Genomic DNA, 19,665 nt, shown 5'->3' with positions numbered 1-19,665 from the left:
ACCCCAGCAAAGCAAGATGGCACCGGACAGTCAGTGAAGCTGCTGGATGTGGCAGCCCGACTGGAAAAGTTTGCTCACACCACTAGATTCATCCTACGCCGGCCCTGAACGCATACGCTGCCGCTGTTAAGAGGAATCCTCCAGTGCCTCCATCGCAAGATGACAACATTCCAGAGGACTCTGAGGTCAGTGATCTTAAAGGGGTTTTCTAAACAGGCTATTTGATACTTACCTGGTCACGGCGCGCCGTCCACTTCCTGGTTTCGGCCCTCGGCAGGGGGCGGGGTCCATCTTCATTGATGTCTTCTCCCGGACGACCGGGAGAAGAAAAGAAAAGTCGTCTGCGCACGCGCGGCTACCGTGATTCCTGAGAAGAGCGGTGGCCATAGCCAGGGGAGACGGAAGACAACAGTCAGGTAAGTATAGGTTTATTTTTTTCTAAGGGGTGGGGATTTGTTAATAAAATATATTTAGAAAAATGATCACTGTTAAATCATTAAGAGATTTAACAGTGATCATTAAGATGATAATACCCCTTTAATGGCGGGATGGCCACCTCAGCGCTTGAGCCTACTATCAAGGATGTCTTTTCAGCGGTGTTACAATGCAATAATGCAATCACTGCGCTTACTACCAATGTGGGTGGCCTGAAAGAGGATATAGGGCTATGAAGGCAAGACATGAGGCAAGTCAAAGAGCGTATGAGTGAAATGAAGGGCCGCTTAAGTAATTTGGTAGACCAAATGGACATGCAGCGGGTGATTCACAATGTCCCCATGCTTATCTCCAAGACTGACGACCTGAAAAACAGGCTGCGGCGAAATAATGTGCGCATGATTGGTGTGCCAGAACGTACCGAAGGTACAGATGCTGTTACCTTTGTGGAAAAGTGGCTAACAGAAAAAAAAGGAAAGGAAAAGCTGTCTCTTTTGTTTGCTGTGAAACGGGCACACAGGGTGCTGTTTCATCCCCCCCCCCCCCCCCACCACCACCAGGGGCACCACCGCACCCTTTATTGCTTAGAGTCCTCCATTTTTGTGCCCGGGATGCCATTTTGAGAGGAGCAAGAGACTGCACTGATCTGACTATGGGAACCGGATCTCTTTGTTTCCTGACTTCTCACCGGACGTCCAAAAGAAGCATGCACGTTTTATTGGTGTTAAACGCAGACTGCGACTATTACAGCTTCCATATTTTATGCTATATCCTGCGAAACTGCGAGTCGTGGCGAAAGATAAAACGCACTTGTTTGAAGACCCGGGTGTGGCATGTCAGTGGTTGGACTCCACTGAAAAGGATTTAAGGGAGGGCACTGTATCTGCTGATTGCCACAAGTTATTCTGCTATCACCTTCTACCTTTTGTCTATATGGACAGATGATAAATGCGGGGGGCAGATAAATGCGGGGGGCAGATAAATGCTAGCCTGCACATAATGGTGTGGGGGGCAGACTGAGGGCTTGAGTCAAGGCTCTACCCAGTACTGGAGACGGCATTTATTAATGTTTGCACTATGTCCTTTTCATCAGTTAGGAGTGTTATACTATAAAGGGGGGAAATCTGATATATGCTAGCATAGCCGGGAATGTATGCCACTTGCTAGTTTTTATTTAACGTTCCCCTTGTTTACTATTGCATATCTGTTTGTATTCCCCAAATTCAGGAATTTTTTTTCCCCAGGGCTTCACGTGTATGTGAAATGTGTTTATTTGTTATGTATGGGTCAATATATTTATTAATGATCTTGTAGAAGGCTTGCATAGTAAAGTATCAATTTTCGCAGATGACACTAAACTGTGTAAAGTAATTAACACTGAAGAGGACAGTATACTGCTACAGAGCAATCTGGATAGACTGGAGGCTTGGGCAGATAAGTGGCAGATGAGGTTTAACACTGACAAATGTAACGTTATGCACATGGGAAGGAATAATGCAAGTCACCCGTACATACTAAATGGTAAAACACTGGGTAACACTGACATGGAAAAGGATCTAGGAATTTTAATAAACAGCAAACTAAGCTGCAAAAACCAGTGTCAGGCAGCTGCTGCCAAGGCCAATAAGATAATGGGTTGCATCAGAAGGGGCATAGATGCCCGTGATAAGAACATAGTCCTACCACTTTACAAATCGCTAGTCAGACCACACATGGAGTACTGTGTACAGTTCTGGGCTCCTGTAAACAAGGCAGACATAGCAGAGCTGGAGAAGGTCCAGAGGAGGGCAACTAAAGTAATAACTGGAATGGGGCAACTACAGCACCCTGAAAGATTATCAAAATTAGGGCTATTCACTTTAGAAAAAAGACGACTGAGGGGAGATCTAATTAATATGTATAAATATATCAGGGGTCAGTACAGAGATCTCTCCCATCATCTATTTATCCCCAGGACTGTGACTGTGACGAGGGGACATCCTCTGCGTCTGGAGGAAAGAAGGTTTGTACACAAACATAGAAGAGGATTCTTTACGGTAAGAGCAGTGAGACTATGGAGCTCTCTGCCTGAGGAGGTGGTGATGGTGAGTACAATAAAGGAATTCAAGAGGGGCCTGGACGTATTTCTGGAGCGTAATAATATTACAGCTATAGCTACTAGAGAGGGGTCGTTGATCCAGGGAGTTATTCTGATTGCCTGATTGGAGTCGGGAAGGAATTTTTTATTCCCCTAAGTGGAGAAAATTGACAGGTTTTTTTTGCCTTCCTCTGGATCAACTTGCAGGATACCAGGCCGAACTGGATGGACAAATGTCTTTTTTCGGCCCTATGTACTATGTTACTATGTATGGGTTGGGAAGGGGAAGGGGGGTTGGGAGGGGCTGTGAGACCTTATTGACTAGACACCAGTAGTTATATGTGTATGACCGGGGCGAGGCTGCTTACGGTCCTGTACTGCTATGGTTTAAAAAAAAAAAAAATGGGTACCCTTAGAATAATTGCCTGGAATGTGAGGGGGCTGAATCAACCTGCTAAACGCAATGCTGTCTTTTATGCCTTGCAAATGTATTAACCGGCAATTCTGTGCCTCTCAGAAACTCATCTCACTTCTGAGAAAACAAATCTTATTCATAAGGCTTGGGTGGCACCGAATTTTTTGATTCTTCCTATTCCACGCAATCGAGAGGGGTGAGCATGTTACTGCATAGAAATGTTCCCTTTATATCGAGGGAGGTACATGTGGATGAGGAGGGTCTCTTTATATGTATTAACTGCTCTGTGTTTCATTACCAAATGATACTAGTGGCAGTTTATATACAGCCAGGTCCATAAATATTGGGACACAATTCTAACATTTCTGGCTCTATACACCACCACAATGGATTTGAAATGAAACAAACAAGATGTGCTTTAACTGCAGACTGTCAGCTTTAATTTGAGGGTATTAACATCCAAATCAGGTGAACGGTGCAGGAATTACAACAGTTTGCATATGTGCCTCCCACTTGTTAAGGGACCAAAAGTAATGGGACAGAATAATAATAATCATAAATCAAACTTTCACTTTTTAATACTTTGTTGCAAATCCTTTGCAGTCAATTACAGCCTGAAGTCTGGAACGCATAGACATCACCAGACGCTGGGTTTCATCCCTGGTGATGCTCTGCCAGGCCTCTACTGCAACTGTCTTCAGTTCCTGCTTGTTCTTGGGGCATTTTCCCTTCAGTTTTGTCTTCAGCAAGTGAAATCCATGCTCAATCGGAATCAGATCAGGTGATTGACTTGGCCATTGCATAACATTCCACTTCTTTTCCTTAAAAAAAAACTCTTTGGTTGCTTTTGCAGTATGCTTTGGGTCATTGTCCATCTGCACTGTGAAGCGCTGTCCAATGAATTCTGAAGCATTTGGCTGAATATGAGCAGATAATATTGCCCAAAACACTTCAGAATTCATCCTGCTGCTTTTGTCAGCAGTCACATTATCAATAAATACAAGATAACTAGTTCCATTGGCTGCCATACATGCCCAAGCCATGACACTACCACCACCATGCTTCACTGATGAGGTGGTATGCTTAGGATCATGAGCAGTTCCTTTCCTTCTCCATACTCTTCTCTTCCGATGGTCTCATCTGTCCATAGGATGTTGTTCCAGAACTGTGAAGGCTTCTTCAGATGTTGTTTGGCAAACTCTAATCTGGCCTTCCTGTTTTTGAGGCTCACCAATGGTTCACATCTTGTGGTGAACCCTCTGTATTCACTCTGGTGAAGCCTTCTCTTGATTTTTGACTTTGACACACATACGCCTACCTCCTGGAGAGTGTTCTTGATCTGGCCAACTGTTGTGAAGGGTGTTTTCTTCACCAGGGAAATAATTCTTCGGTCATCCACCACAGTTGTTTTCCGTGGTCTTCCGGGTCTTTTAGTGTTGCTGAGCTCACCGGTGCGTTCCTTCTTTTTAACCACTTCAGCCCCGCTAGGTGAAACCCCCTTCATGACCAGAGCACTTTTTACACTTCGGCACTACACTACTTTCACCGTTTATTGCTCGGTCATGCAACTTACCACCCAAATGAATTTTACCTCCTTTTCTTCTCACTAATAGAGCTTTCATTGGGTGGTATTTCATTGCTGCTGGCATTTTTACTTTTTTTGTTATTAATCAAAATGTAACGATTTTTTTGCAAAAAAATGACATTTTTCACTTTCAGCTGAAAAATTTTGCAAAAAAAACGACATCCATATATAAATTTTTCGCCAAATTTATTGTTCTACATGTCTTTGATAAAAAAAAAAATGTTTGGGCAAAAAAAAAATGGTTTGGGCATTTACAAACTATGGTACAAAAATGTGAATTTCCGCTTTTTGAAACAGCTCTGACTTTCTGAGCACCTGTCATGATTCCTGAGGTTCTACAATGCCCAAACAGTAGAAAACCCCCACAAATGACCCCATTTCGGAAAGTAGACACCCTAAGGTATTCGCTGATGGGCATAGTGAGTTCATAGAACTTTTTATTTTTTCTCACAAGTTAGCGGAAAATGATGATGATTTTATTTTTTTTATTTTTTCTTACAAAGTCTCAAATTCAACTAACTTGCGACAAAAAATAAAAAATTCTAGGAACTCACCATGCCCCTCACAGAATACCTTGGGGTGTCTTCTTTCCAAAATGGGGTCACTTGTGGCGTAGTTATACTGCCCTGGCAATTTAGGGGCCCATATGTGTGAGAAGTACTTTGCAATCAAAATCTGTAAAAAATGACCGGTGAAATCCGAAAGGTGCACTTTGGAATATGTGCCCCTTTGCCCACCTTGGCAGCATAAAAGTGTCACACATCTGGTATCGCCGTACTCAGGAGAAGTTGGGGAATGTGTTTTGGGGTGTCATTTTACATATACCCATGCTGGGTGAGAGAAATATCTTGGCAAAAGACAACTTTTCCCATTTTTTTATACAAAGTTGGCATTTGACCAAGATATTTTTCTCACCCAGCATGGGTATATGTAAAATGACACCCCAAAACACATTCCCCAACTTCTCCTGAGTACGGCGATACCACATGTGTGACACTTTTTTGCAGCCAAGGTGGGCAAAGGGGCCCAAATTCCTTTTAGGAGGGCATTTTTAGACATTTGGATCCCAGACTTCTTCTCACACTTTCGGGCCCCTAAAAAGCCAGGGCAGTATAAATACCCCACATGTGACCCCACTTTGGAAAGAAGACACCCCAAGGTATTCAATGAGGGGCATGGCGAGTTCCTAGAATTCTTTTTTTTTTTTGCATAAGTTAGCGGATATTGTTTTTTTTTGTTGTTTTTTTCTCACAAAGTCTCACTTTCCGCTAACTTAGGACAAAAATTTCAATCTTTCATGGACTCAATATGCCCCTCACGGAATACCTTGGGGTGTCTTCTTTCCGAAATGGGGTCACATGTGGGGTATTTATACTGCCCTGGCTTTTTAGGGGCCCTAAAGCGTGAGAAGAAGTCTGGAATATAAATGTCTAAAAATGTTTCCGCATTTGGATTCCGTGAGGGGTATGGTGCGTCCATGTGAGATTTTATTTTTTGACACAAGTTAGTAGAATATGAGACTTAGTGAGAAAAAACAAAAACAAAACAAAAAATTTCCGCTAACTTGTGCCCAAAAAAATGTCTGAATGGAGCCTTACCAGGAGGGGGGGGGGGGGGGGGGTGATCAATGACAGGGGGGTGATCACCCATATAGACTCCCTGATCACCCCCCTGTCATTGCTCATCCCCCCTGTAAGGCTCCATTCAGACATCCGCATGATTTTTTACGGATCCATGGATACATGGATCGGATCCACAAAACGCATGCGGGCGTCTGAATGGAGCCTTACAGGGGGGTTATCAATGACAGGGGGTGATCAGGGTAATCGGGGTGATCACCCCCCTGTCACTGATCAGCCCCCCTGTACGGCTCCATTCAGACATCCGCATGATTTTTTACGGATCCATGGATACATGGATCGGATCCACAAAACACATGCGGACGTCTGAATGGAGCCTTACAGGGGGGTTATCAATGACAGGGGGTGATCAGGGTAATCAGGGTGATCACCCCCCTGTCACTGATCACCCCCCCTGTAAGGCTCCATTCAGACATCCGCATGATTTTTTACGGATCCATGGATACATGGATCGGATCCACAGAACGCATGCGGACGTCTGAATGGAGCCTTACAGGGGGGTTATCAATGACAGGGGGTGATCAGGGTAATCAGGGTGATCACCCCCCTGTCACTGATCACCCCCCCTGTAAGGCTCCATTCAGACATCCGCATGATTTTTTACGGATCCATGGATACATGGATCGGATCCACAAAACGCATGCGGACATCTGAATGGAGCCTTACAGGGGGGTTATCAATGACAGGGGGGTGATCAGGGAGTGTATATGGGTGATCACCCGCCTGTCATTGATCACCCCCTGTAAGGCTCCATTCAGACGTCCGCATGTGTTTTGCGGATCCGATCCATGTATCCATGGATCCGTAAAAATCATGCGGACGTCTGAATGGAGCCTTACAGGGGAGTGATCAATGACAGGGGGGTGATCAATGACAGGGGGTGATCAGGGAGTGTATATGGGTGATCACCCGCCTGTCATTGATCACCCCCCTGTAAGGCTCCATTCAGACGTCCGTATGCTTTTTGCGGATCCGATCCATGTATCCGTGGATCCGTAAAAATCATACGGACGTCTGAACGGAGCCTGACAGGGGGGTGATCAATGACAGGGCGGTGATCAATGACAGGGGGGTGATCAGGGAGTTTATATGGGGTGATCATGGGTGATCGGGGGTTTATAAGGGGTTAATAAGTGACGGGGGGGGGGGTGTAGTGTAGTGTGGTGTTTGGTGCGACTGTACTGAGCTACCTGAGTCCTCTGGTGGTCGATCCTAACAAAAGGGACCACCAGAGGACCAGGTAGGAGGTATATTAGACGCTGTTATGAAAACAGCGTCTAATATACCTGTTAGGGGTTAAAAAATTCGGATCTCCAGCCTGCCAGCGAACGATCGCCGCTGGCATGCTGGAGATCCACTCGCTTACCTTCCGTTCCTGTGAGCGCGCGCGCCTGTGTGCGCGCGTTCACAGGAAATCTCGCGTCTCGCGGGAGGACGCGTATATGCGTCCACCCAGAAGAGCAGGACCGCCGGCAGGACGCAATCCTGCGTACGGCGGTCCTGAGGTGGTCAAGAATGTTCCAAACAGTTGTTTTGGCCACGCCTAATGTTTTTGCTATCTCTCTGATGGGTTTGTTGTGTTTTTTCAGCCTAATGATGGCTTGCTTCACTGATAGTGACAGCTCTTTGGATCTCATCTTGAGAGTTGACAGCAACAGATTTCAAATGCAAATAGCACACTGGAAATGGACTCTGGACCTTTTATCTGCTCATTGTAATTGGGATAATGAGGGAATAACACACACCTGGCCATGGAACAGCTGAGAAGCCAATTGTCCCATTACTTTTGGTCCCTCAACAAGTAGGAGGCAGATATGCAAACTTTTGTAATTCCTACACCGTTCACCCGATTTGAATGTAAATACCCTCAAATTAAAGCTGACAGTCTGCAGTTAAAGCACATCTTGTTCATTTAATTTCAAATCCATTGTGGTGGTGTATAGAGCCAAAAATGTTAGAATTGTGTCAATGTCCCAATATTTATGGACCTAACTGCACCTCCCCCATATTCCTGTGAAGTTCTCAAAAAAGTATTATCCTTACTCTTCCTCTGTCGCAAGAATCAGTCCCGCCTCCCTTGCTCAGTCACTAATGGCTAACTCCTTGTTTGATATATGGCGTATTAACCATGCATCTGAAAATAATTTTTCCTATTACTCGCCTGCTCATAAATCATATTCCCGCATCGATCTGATCTTAGTCGACAGAGCCTCCTTGGCGGCGTCCAAAAGTTCCTCCATTGGGACAATTACTTGGTCGGATCATGCCCCAGTATCCTTGGAACTGACAGAGGAGTTTACCCTCCCTCCGAATCCCTTATGGAGGGCCAATGAATTTATATTAGCCAACAACAAATATCACCTGGAGGTATCGGCTGCTTTAGGAGAATATTTCAAATTTAATGCTAATTCGGGACCAAATCCCACAATAGTATGGACGGCCCATAAGGCGTACATTAGGGGCATATTACTGAAGCTGGGACATAGACATAAAAGGTTAAGAGAGAAACATCAGACCGATATCATAACACAAATCCAAGCGGTGGAAGCACAAAACAAGTCCTCTCCCTCAGTTGAACTCTCTGACAAGCTTAGACTACTTAGACTTCAACTTAGAGAAAGTTACTTGCATTCCTATGAACTCTCGCTCAAAAGAATAAAGGCCAGATATTATTCGCAAGCTAATAAAGCAGGAAAATTGTTGGCGAGTAGGGTAAAAGCAAGATCTTTAAAATCAAAGATAGCATTCTTATGGGATTCATCTAAATCACACAAATTATATGACCCAAAAGCCATAGCTAACAGATTTAGGTCTTACTACTCACAATTGTATAACCTGAAGGATGAATCAGGATTCATCCCCGCCTCCTCAGATGATATTGAGAACTTCTTGAGCTCATTGGCTATCCCCTCCTTAGATGAAATCCATAGAGCTTCCCTCTCGGACCCTATATCGCAGGAAGAGATTTTCAGAGTAATCAAAGGTCTGCCAAATAACAAAAGCCCTGGCCCAGACGGTCTCCCAAACTCGTATTATAAGATATTTGCTGAGAGCCTACTTCCTCATTTACATGCTGCCCTGTCTCGTGCCATGACATCCGGAAGTATGCCTAAAGAGATGCTAGAGGCAGTTATTGTTACCCTGCCAAAACCAGGGAAGGAACCTTCAGTCCCGCAAAACTTCCGCCCTATTTCTTTACTGAACACGGATCTGAAGATTTATGCAAAGATTCTGGCGGCCCGGTTAGCTGATATCATCCCTACCTTAATAGCCCCAGATCAAGTAGGGTTTGTGAAAGGACGGCAAATTACTGATAACTCCAGGAGAGTCTTAAATCTGATTGATTTTGTGAACAGAACGAGAACACCGACGGTTTTGGTTACGCTGGATGCTGAGAAGGCCTTCGACCGAGTTAACTGGTCGTTTGTCTTCTTGGCACTCCATAAAATGGGCTTCCCTGAGCCCATATTACAAGCTATACGGGTTTTGTACTCTGGCCCTTCAGCCCGTGTTCTGACTAATGGGGTGTTATCTGATCCGTTCGCATTGTCCAATGGCACGAGACAGGGTTGCCCCCTATCGCCACTAATATTCATACTGTCCCTGGAACCCTTGGCGCAGGCAATCCGACAAGAGACAGAGGTGGCAGGAGTCAAAATTGGTGGCAGGCAGCACTGTATATCTTTGTACGCGGATGACATAATTTTATCATTAACAAATCCTAAGGTGTCGTTGATGAAAGTTATGAATATCATACACTCTTATGGAGCCCTTTCATACTACAAAATAAATGAGAGTAAATCTCAGGCCCTTCCTCTAGGGATCTCAGCGGAAACATTGACCCAAATGAAAAGAGAATTCGCCTTGGATTGGCAGGAGTGTATGGTTCAATATTTGGGTTTCAAGGTAACAGCCACTCCCCAAGAGTTATATAAAGCAAACTTTCCACCTCTTTTGCAGTGTCTACAACCAGAATTGAATCAGATGGCCAAATCGGAGTTATCTTGGCTGGGACGCATTGCGGCGTTTCAACAACATTCACTCCCAAAGTTATTGTACCTATTCCGCACCATTCCCATTCCAATTCCGGTGTCCTTCTTTAACTTAGCCAATAAAATGTTTAATAACTTCATCTGGGGAAAGACTAGGCCGAGGAATAGCAAGAAGTATCATGTATAGACATAAAAGATCTGGGGGACTAGGATTGCCCAATATATATGATTATTTCTTGGCTTCCAGAATTAACCAACTCAAGGACTGGTGGAAGGGAGAAGAGGGAAAACATTGGGTGCACATTGAGAAGTCACAAATCCCAGGAAGCAATTTGCGGGCCTTCCTCATGGCTGCACTACATGATAGTTACTTAGGCATCCATCCTGCATATTATGTCTCTACCTCCCTAGCTTTATGGAAAACATACCATGACAAAAGTACAAATGGACCGATCTCTTTAGCTTATCTCACTCCTATTGAATCCCTTCAATGCTTATCCACAGATTTAAATATGAAAGGCTGGAAAGATAGTGGAGTGGGAACCGTAGCAGATCTTGTGTCAGGGTCAACCTTGAAATCATTTGACACTGTTATGCGAACTTTTAACATACCTCGAAAAGAAGTATTTTCTTATCTTAAAATAAGACATACACTGGGGAATAACCCAACCTTTAACCTTAGAGGGCACGCTCAACTGCTAATTAGATGGTCTGCAGCGAACTCAGTATTTTCTGGAATAAGGTTCCTATATATGTTTTTAGGGGATAAGGACAAATTTCTCAGAACGGCTCCACTCTTGGCTTGGGAAGCTGATTTGAAGCAATCAGTCACTCTTGCACAATGGTCAGCTGCAAACAAAATAGCCATTTCAACCCTTAAATGCTCCTCTCATCTGGAGGCATATATTAAAACCACACTTAGGTGGTACTTTACTCCAGTTAGACTACACGCAATTTTCCCCAATGTAAGCGAGCAATGTTGGAGGGGTTGTGGTTGTAAAGGGACATTGATACACATTCTGTGGTCATGTTCGAGGATTTAAGATCTGTGGATACAAGTATTTAATAAGATCTCTGGGATTGTGGGCCACCAGATCTCTCCAGACCCTGCTTTAGCTTTGCTTCTTATAGATCTAGACAAACTACCATCCAAATATAGGGTCATCATAATCCACTTACTGATTACTACTAAAATTTCAATCGCTAAAAATTGGAAACGTGATAATATACCTGATATACAGGAAATTATTAGTATGGTAGATACGACAAGATCTTATGAGTATTTGTTGGCACACCAGTCCTTTCAAGTGCCTCGACATACTCGGATATGGGAGGTTTGGAGGGGTCTGAGCCCTACAATGCCAGAAAGATTGGGATTGGGTTAGGAGCTGAAGCGGAATGTCATGGTACGGAGGGTATAGATTTATTTATGTAACCTTGCTGATGTCGGCAGATGTATAGCATAGTTGGCGTGCATATGTATGTATATCAATAGTGATATGTGGACATGACTTAGAATGTGTTATGTTTTGTTATGATTTGCATTATTTGATTTTATTTTTTGCAAATATTCAGTAGATCTGGACATGTTCTTTAATAAGCCAATTGCTTGCTTTGATTTTGATTTTGTTTTCCTTTGAATTTCTCCTATCAAAAGATGATCTGGAGTAGTACTTATTGCTTAAAACTTATAGTAATTTCTAGCAAATGATGCTATGTAATTTAAGTACTTACTTTTGACAATAAAAAATTATTGAAAGTAAAAAAGTATTATCCTTCACTTCCAAATTTCCAGATTTGCCAGTTCTCATAATTGGCGATTTTAACATGTTCTTGGACAAATCCCTAGATACATTCCAATCTGATAGTGGGCCCTCAGGCCCTTCTCTATCTTCATTAGCCAAGACGCTCTCCGAAATAGACTTCTATGATTTGTGGAGGTCCAGAAATCCGGGTGTGAAGCAATACTCCTGCTACTCGTCATCACATAGATCTCTTTCTAGGATAGCTCTCGCTGTGGGATCTAAGGGAGTGTTAGATAAGGTCCAGGATGTTAGGTACTTACCCCGTAGTAGGGGGAGGGGAGTTTGGTTGTTGGGATCTTTATGTTAAAGGAAATCTGTCACCTATTTTGACCATATAAAACCGTTAACATAGCAATGTGCAATAAAGTACCTTCTTACCTACATGTGTCTTCTTTATTTTATTCAACTTTTCATTCTTATTAAAAAGCAATTTTTCTGATATGCAATTAAGTCTCAAGGCGCCCAGAGGGGCGCTATTACTCTGCTCTAGTGCCCAGTAACGCCCTCCATGCAGTGCCCAGCCCGCCTTTCTTCCAAGCCCAGCATGACACCTAAGAAATAAATGTCCTCCCACATACTTGCCGAACGGCGCCGCCCCCTCCCGATTATGTGATTTAATTTATTCACTGCATCGTCTGTGCCCCCTCCTCTCTTTGCCTACGGCGCCGCCCCCTCCCCACTACGTCATTTAATTTATTCACTGCACGCACCGGGCCTTGCTTCCTCCTCTAGAATCTCTCAGAGGCAACAGCGCTCTGATTACGTCACTGGGCTCGGCGCATGCTCAGTGACACTAGTGAGGCTGTTGCCCTCTGGAGCAGGAGTATCGTGCAGGCACAGGCACTCAGCGATAGTGCGCCTGCGCGGGATTTCAGAGGACAAGAAGGGAGGAAGCAAGGGCCGGTGCGTGCAGTGAATAAATGAAATGACGTAGTGGGGAGGGGGCAGCACCGTAGGCAAATAGAGGAGGGAGCACAGACGATGCAGTGAATACATTTTCCTGATGACGTGTGTATCGGGACATGATAATAGGCATCCCTTAAGTCTATTGTGGCCATTACTGCGTCCTGTTTTATAATCTTTACTGCCGACTTTAGAGTTTCCATTTAGAATTTTTGTCACTTGACGAATCTGTTTAGGTATTTTAAATTTATTATAACTCTGGATTTCCCGTTCGGTCTTTTTACAAAAAAAAGACGGGAATAGAACCCTAGTCCTATCTGCTCTTCTGGGACAGGTTCTATTGCGGCCAAGCTTAACAAATCTTTGATGTCATTTTTTAAAGGTACCAGTTTGACATGTAGGAAGGGTAGTAATAACACATTTTTGTGGAGGGGGAGAGAGTATCTCTATTCTGTAACCCTCTTCTACAACGTTTAATATCCACACATTGTTTGTTATATGCTCCCAAGATTTTTGAAAGGAGCTGAGCCTTCCCCCTACTGGTATGGCGTCATTGTTTGGTATTAGTGGAAGAGGATTCTGCTCGATTCGGGTTGAAAAGGAAATTTCTTCCCCTGCCTCCTTTTGCATAGCTCCACCTTACGGACTTCCCTTTATCTTTCTTATTTTCGGGTTGATAGTGTTGGACACGAAAAAACTGCCTTTTTTGTTTGTATCTTTCTTCTGGGAATCCCCTTTTTCTATTAGTAGCATTCTCTAAGATTTTGTCAAGGTCCGTTCCAAAGATGTATTGACCGTGGAAGGGGAGCGCGATTAGTTTATTTTTGAAAGCTATGTCTCCTGACCAAGCTTTGAGCCATAGAGCCCGTCTCGCCGTGTTGGATAAAACGGCTGTACGGGCGGACAGTTTGACAGACTCTGCTGCTGCGTCTGTTAAAAAAGAGGGTGCCATCTTCAATAAGGGCAAGCTCTCCAATATCTGGGCGCGTGGCGTTTTATTGACTAGGTGGGTTTCTAGTTGCTCTAGCCATAAGTTTAATGTGTTGGTTCCTTAGACGTTAAGGCCAACTGAACCTCCTCTTTAACTACTTTTCTAATATCTTCAAGGAAGCTGGAAGATTCTGATTTAACAACATTGAATGTGCATTCCTTACAAAGGGGTTTAGTCCCTGTATTGGACAGTTGTTTATAGCAGATACCACATTTCCTGGCTTTCTTAGTGGTAGTAGCTGAATCTTTTTCTCCCTGAGAGGTAAGGGAGGGAAAGATGAGCAGACCAACCCAGCATTACATAGTCATGTGCCTGAGAGCAGGCCACTCACAGTCCCTGGATTTGTTGCAGGCTCAGTTCCAGAGCCCGACGTGAGGGGGGTGCTCATCTTGACTCCCGACCGCTTTCCAGAGGCGCACTCCTAATAGGAAAAAGCTGCGCTGTGCAGGGCGCCATTCTGCAGGTCCTGTGGGTTTTTATAGCCTCCTTCGCCCTGCCAGGACTATGCGGCGCATGTTAATGACGTCAAGACGCTTTGGCTCCGCCCCTGCGTCTGGCGTCACCCGCCTGCCGGCCGGAAGGGACACGTCCTAGTGCCGATCCGCGCCATCTTCTTTCCCCTCTGCATTAAGTCCCCCTGGACCGCCGCAGAGGTGATCTTCGCAGGGGGCATATCGCAATGCGCCCGAGCCCAGGCCTAACCTGGAGGAGGAGGGAAAGCTGCCCTGCAGATCCGACCTTGGCCTGGAGGAAAAACAGGTGAGCACAGCTAGAGCTCCATACACCTCTCCGGCTTCCTATCCTGATGGGACAGGAAAAACACTGGCGATGGAGGGAGGGTGGGGTTTTTAAACCTCTCTGTGTTTTTCCTGTCCAATCAGAAGGAAGTCAATCTCAGGATGTGGTGTCATGGAAACGACTAGGGAAAGGGCACAGTCCAGGTACGACTGAACCCGGTTGTTCAGGCAATGCTTATCATTTAGCTGATATTCGTCAGGTGGGCACAGCACTTTAAAAAACCTTCCATCCCATTAAGAAAACTAAATTGGCAGCTGCTGCTGTGCCTAATGAGACTTATTGTAGGGGTAGCACCACCAGAGAGGGCAGGAGGTCTCTGACTCAGCCAGGTTGGAGATAGGACTCCTGGTCAGAAATGCAGGTGACAGGCATCAGTAAAACATTCTACCCTTTTTGCTTTGATTGCAATGATCTAAAAGTATGGCTTTCCAGTAGTCATCACCTTGCTTGATGCCAACCACATGCTTGTCAGCATGTAGGCAACCAAGCATGCAGTTTTTCATGCTCACCAGCATGCCTGGGGACCCAGTTCTTTAACACCTCACTGCAATGGTTGGTCATGGCCAATGTCATCGTCACCATCATCATCAGCATATCTATCATCATACCGAGCGCCAACCTCCTTCCCCATCTGTGCCTGGGAAAACTTCATGTCTCCTTGCACCACAAACTTCTCCTCCTCCACTTCCTTTTTATGCGACTTCACCCGTCCAGGTTCCTATCAGCTACAGAATCCCCAGAAAGCTGTGGAGGTTGTTCCTCCTCCGCTAGTCCTTGTTGCATCACCGTGAGCATTTGTTCTAATATAAATATTAGGGTGATGCCATGTTAATGCTGGTCCCTACTCTGGTGGTCTCTTCCAAAGGGTTGAGTATGTGACACATGGCCCTGATGAGCCGCCACTGCCTACGCTTAAAATAACATTTGCTCTGCTGTGGTGGTCTCATGCATCATGTAAATCATTAATCTCTTTATGCTGCTCATAGCAACGCTTCAGCATATGTAAGGTGGAATTCAAACTGTACAAAGGCAGACCATTTTGTCACTTCACATTCAGAAGAGCCTTTTTAGCCAAATAAGAATAGCTGAACAATCCCCTGGACAGGACCAATACCATCTGCAAGCCACGTTACTTCTTCAAAAAATGAATGCTCATAAATTTATGATGTGCGCCATGCAGGAAACGTGTTATTTCCCCCAAATGAATTGTAGCCACAATGTTCCTGCCATTGTCACCAACCACGTTGTCCAATTGTAGATGGAGGAGAGAAATCCAGAAGGAAACTTGCTGCTTCATGCAGATTACCAACTGATCTATGTAGCTTCTCTAGCCCAAGCTCATAAGCTTTAAGACAACATGGCAATGCTTCAGTTTGCACATATAAAAGGAGGTAAAAAAGTGGAAGCAACAATCTGCAATCTGTTTTTGTTAGGGATAGGAGGATGTCCATTCAGGAGGACGCGGATAAGCACCTGGGGTAGGGTACCATATAATCAGCCGTTTAAGAAGACAGGTTCCACACAGAACAGGCCTCGTCATGGTTGACCGAAGAAGGTAAGTGCACATGCTCAGCTCCATATCCAGAGGTTGTATTTTCAAAATAGACGTATGTCGTCATGGGGGAGTGGAAGAGGAAGTGGCAACCTGTGAAGCTCTAGTGAACTCCATGCCCAAGAGAGTTAAGACAGTGCAGGAAAATAATGGTGGCCACACTAAATATTGACACTTTGGGCACAATTTGGCCATTCTCACTTAGGGGTGTACAAACTTTTGTTGCCCACGGTTTAGACATTAGTGGCTGTGTGTTGAGTTATGTTGAGGGCACAACAACTGTATACACCATTATACAAGCCGAACACTGACTACTTTACATTGTATCAAAGTGTCAGGTCTTCAGGGTTGTCCCATGAAAAGATAGAATAAAATATTTACAAAAATGTGTGGGGTCGGGGTGGACTGACTTTTGCGAGATACTGTAGGTACCAGCAACAGATCTTAATGATTTCCTTGCCCAAATGCATTCAGCATGGCAGAACATTCCTCAGACAATCATTAGTAACCTCACTGGTAGGATGCCAAGGCGTGTAAGTGAATGTATTTATGCACGTGGCTCTCGTACTCAATACTGAATAAAGAGAGGTTTTGCATAATTTGTTTCCCTTTTTTGGTCATTTGCAGATGATTAAAGGGGTTCTCCAAGATTTTCCTCAGCATAGGTCATCAATATGAGATCAGCAGAGGTCCGGTCCCTGCACCCCCACCATTCAGCTGTCTGAGGAAGCCTCAGTGCTCACGGAGCTCCAGTTAATACAAAGCCTCCTCACAGCTTACCGGGCACAGCGCCGTCTGTTGAATAGTAGCTGTGCTTGGCATTGCCGCTCAGGCCCATTTACTTGAATGGGACTAATCTGTGCCTAGGCCATATGACCGATGAGCGTCACATTGCATGGCCAGGAAGAGGCCTAAGAGCGCGCAGAGCACTGTGTCCTCTCCATACATCTGACCGACAAGGCTGCCAGGAGTTTAATCCGACTCCGATCTGATATTAATGACCTCTCCTGAGGATGGACTATATGTATCATATACATACTGTATATCACCTATAACGCTGTCACATTTCCATCCATATTTAACTTGAATTTTAGCTGAATCAGTGAATATAACGCTGAAACAACTGACAGAAAAGAGAACCTAAAAATGTAACATAAAATTGTATCATCCAGTGAAGGAGTAGAATCTCAGAGACCTCTCTGCTTTACTTAGTGGTCACTACTCACCTGGGCGGTTATCTGTAGGAATGTCCTCTGTACTCTGCTCATCACCCCTCACATATGTCTCTGTAGGATTAATATTGTTCAGATCTTCACCCGGATTCACAAGCTGTGAAAGAAATATTGTAGAAGTCATCAGACGGTTGGAGAAGTCGTGTGGAAGGTTTTATATGACCTGAAAAGACAACCGAAAATGACCGGACAGCAGGAGTTATCTGACCCAAATATCTGCAGGTCTCCTGTATAAATCCAATCTGATTGCTTTATTATTCCAACCAGTTTGCAATGCAGGGAGAGGAGCCCTTATATTCCATCCCTAACATTACATTGTGTGTATATAACATTACACTGTTGTGCACCTGTTGTCCTTGCTGGCCGTCCCAGGGCTGTGAAGCCGGTAAGCCAAAGTTCTTTCGGTCTATGGCTTGTTTACCTTCTAGGAACGGGCATAATCATCTGCTCTGCTGCAGCCAATGACTGGATTCAGGGGTAACATGTCCACAAGAAACACATCACCACTAAAGCCAGTCATTGGCTGCAGTCAAGCAGGTGACCATGCCTGTGCCAGCGAGGGAGCAAACAACATTTACTGGAAGATGGACACACAGGAGCTGCACACATAACCAGAGCTAAGGGTAGCAGGTACGTATGACTCTTTCCATAGTAGAGGCTGCGGGCACGTGTGAAAGGTTACTTATTCCTGAACAAACCCTTTAATGCTGTCTTCCTGTTCTATCTAGAAGTTTTGGGATGACTGCAGGCATGAAGATACTGTACCTAGTATAAGGACAGGGGAGAACACAGGAGAGGTGAGAACTGATTATCTATCACCAGTAGATCATCCTGCTTATCACTGATTATAGTATAAGGACAGGAGAGAACACAGGAGCGGTGAGAACTGATTATCCATAACCACTAGAACACTCTTCTTATCACTGTCTATAGTATAAGGACACAGTGGTATAACTAGAGTTCTAATGGCCCTAGTGAAAACTTTAGATAGGCCCCCACCCTCCCCATTATATGTCTGAATGGGTCGTAGTACACTGCCGCTGATCACTACACAAACCTGCAGCGTCTAAACCCCTATAGCTATAAAGAGCCTGTAAGGCTCCCTACAGTGTCCTAGTAGCTAAATGTCCCCAGCAATAATAATGTCCTGGTTGCGTTACCAGTGTTTTTTTTTTTTTTTTAATCAGTTCTTTTTTATTGACCATTTTCAATGTAATTACACTGTTGTACAGATCGTAAATAAAAATGATATATAGATACAACTCGTGTTGCTGACATCATTCAAACCACTAAACAATTAGCAACATTTTAATTTTCACCCTTCTCCCCCCCGCCCCACTGTTGTACTAGAAGTGCAAAAATACAATACTAGACATTGTTATTCAAACGTCGAAAGGACAGCCAAGGTTCCCATAACGTTTCAAATTTTGATGGGCATCCACGCTTCTGGAATACCAACCGTTCGTAAAACTAACATTGTGTCTACTTTACCCAAGAATTCACCTAAGGTGGGCGGAGCTGTCTGTATCCAATGCAAGGCAATCAACTTTCTAGCTACGTATAACACTCTGCCGGTAAGCCAAAGTTCTTTCGATCCATGGCTTATTTACCTCCTAGGAATGGTATAATCATCTGCTCTGCTGCAGCCAGAAACATGACCCAGCACTCACACTCTAGGATCAAGCGGTACCTGTACCTTATATACGTCATGTATAGTCTGAGTTACCATTCTCCAATACCTCCCTAGCCTCCGTTACCAGTATTTAAGAGGACCTGTCACCGCTCCTGACATGCATGTTTTAATAGCTTCATGCATTCCCCATGTAATAACAATTCTGGAGAATCTATTCCTATAGCTCTATGTTGGGAAGGCCATCTTAAAAGTCTGTACAGGCAGAAAATTGTGAGAAGCTGCAGACAACATGTAATGTCTATGGTCAGCTGTAATCCTGCCATCTCCACCTTTCTCATTATACAAGGATAAATCATATAATACTGATGGATAAAACAAGACTGAAGACAAGATCTTCACAGCCTTCTACAGATCATAGGGAACATTTCATGAGACCATATCTCCATCTACCTGATCATCCTGTGGGACATTGTGATGTTCTTCTGAACCATCCTGTAGAAGAAGAGGACTGGGACATCTCTCTGGTGTTCTTATCTCTTCCTTTACTGTAGGAAACACATCCAGTGACTGAATTCATTCCTTACATACAGATAATGAGAGGACGTGT

The 19,665-nt window shown here is 44.4% G+C and overlaps 1 protein-coding gene across 1 annotated transcript in view; it reads right to left on the bottom strand.

Annotated features, from left to right (window-relative positions):
- Window positions 1-19,665, bottom strand: part of LOC122940391 — a 1,778,572-nt gene that overhangs the window by 993,443 nt on the left and 765,464 nt on the right. The gene's annotated exons all lie outside the window — the stretch shown is intronic.

Source organism: Bufo gargarizans, chromosome 6 (genome assembly GCF_014858855.1).
Source record: "Bufo gargarizans isolate SCDJY-AF-19 chromosome 6, ASM1485885v1, whole genome shotgun sequence".
NCBI lineage: Eukaryota > Metazoa > Chordata > Amphibia > Anura > Bufonidae > Bufo > Bufo gargarizans.
The sequence above is the reverse complement of the archived record's forward strand: the minus strand, read 5'-3'. Positions and strand labels throughout refer to the sequence as shown.